At 47.3% G+C, this 1,120-nt stretch overlaps 1 pseudogene; it reads left to right on the forward strand.

The window, feature by feature from the left end:
• The first annotated feature begins 766 nt into the window (after positions 1 to 766).
• LOC136649892 (5S ribosomal RNA) lies at positions 767 to 882 on the forward strand (annotated as a pseudogene).
• The last annotated feature ends 238 nt before the right edge of the window (positions 883 to 1,120 follow it).

The following is a 1,120-nucleotide window of genomic DNA, read 5'->3' on the forward strand; positions in this document are numbered from 1 at the left end:
AGGGCCCAATCCAATCAGCTTTCCAGCACTGATGCAGCCATGCAAATGGAGCATGCGATGCATCTTGGAGTGGGGAGACAGACAAGGAAGCCTTCTCAAGGTAAGGGAATATTTGTTTCCTTACCTCGGAGCTGCATTGCAGTACAGCAGTGCTGGAAAATTGGATAGGATTGGGCCCTTAGTCTGGCTAAAAGAATGTACAGGTCCAACATTCTAATCCATGGATTCAGGACCCACAAATTTAACTACTATGGGTTTGGAACACACAGTGGAAGGCCAGACCCGAGCTCCCAGACGCAACCAAATGTATTCTCCGGTTGTGTCGGGGAGCCTTTCTGAGGCCCACAGAGGCAGCATGTGGCCTCTATGGACCTCAGAAAGGCTCCCAGAAGCATTGGAAGGGGACCTTCTGACACACCCTTCTGACACTTTCTGAGGCCTGTGGAGGCCATGTGTGACCTATACCAGCCTCAGAATGGCTCTGGACACTACTGGGACAAGATTCTGGTCACATCCAGTGGCCATATTGGTCTGCAACCCATGGATTCAATTATCTGCAGGTATTAGTATCTGCGGCGGGTCTGGGAATGAATTCTCCGCAGATAACCAAGGTCCAATCTGTATTTGGTGTATAGACACAAGGCAATAAGAACAAGAACTCATGCAGAACATCAAGGTTCTATCACTAAGGACCTATCGCTTCTTGGCCTATCGGCTAATATCAAGTGTAGTACCTGTTCTTATCAGCACTAAGGACCTGAATTCTTCCCAGGTTGTTACCCTGCACATGCCCAATCTCGTCTGATCTTGGAAGCTAAGCGGGGTCAGGCCTGGTTAGTACTTGGATGGGAGACCACCTGGGAATACCGGGTGCTGTAGGCTTATACCATAGTCTTTCGAGACTGAAGGTTGCCAACCAACCATGGATTGTATTTCAGTATAAGAATATGCTATTGTCATGCTGGGTTGGAAATGTTTCTAGTAACCATTCTCCATGTTCAAGGTATATCTTTTCTGTAGCATGTTCAGCAGCCCTTAACGGGCCTCTGCAAATGTTCTTGGACAATTTTCAGTGACATTTTAGTGCTTAATGAGATTCTAGCAGCATATACATGTGGGA

Source organism: Tiliqua scincoides, chromosome 4 (genome assembly GCF_035046505.1).
Source record: "Tiliqua scincoides isolate rTilSci1 chromosome 4, rTilSci1.hap2, whole genome shotgun sequence".
NCBI classification, from domain to species: Eukaryota; Metazoa; Chordata; class Lepidosauria; order Squamata; family Scincidae; genus Tiliqua; species Tiliqua scincoides.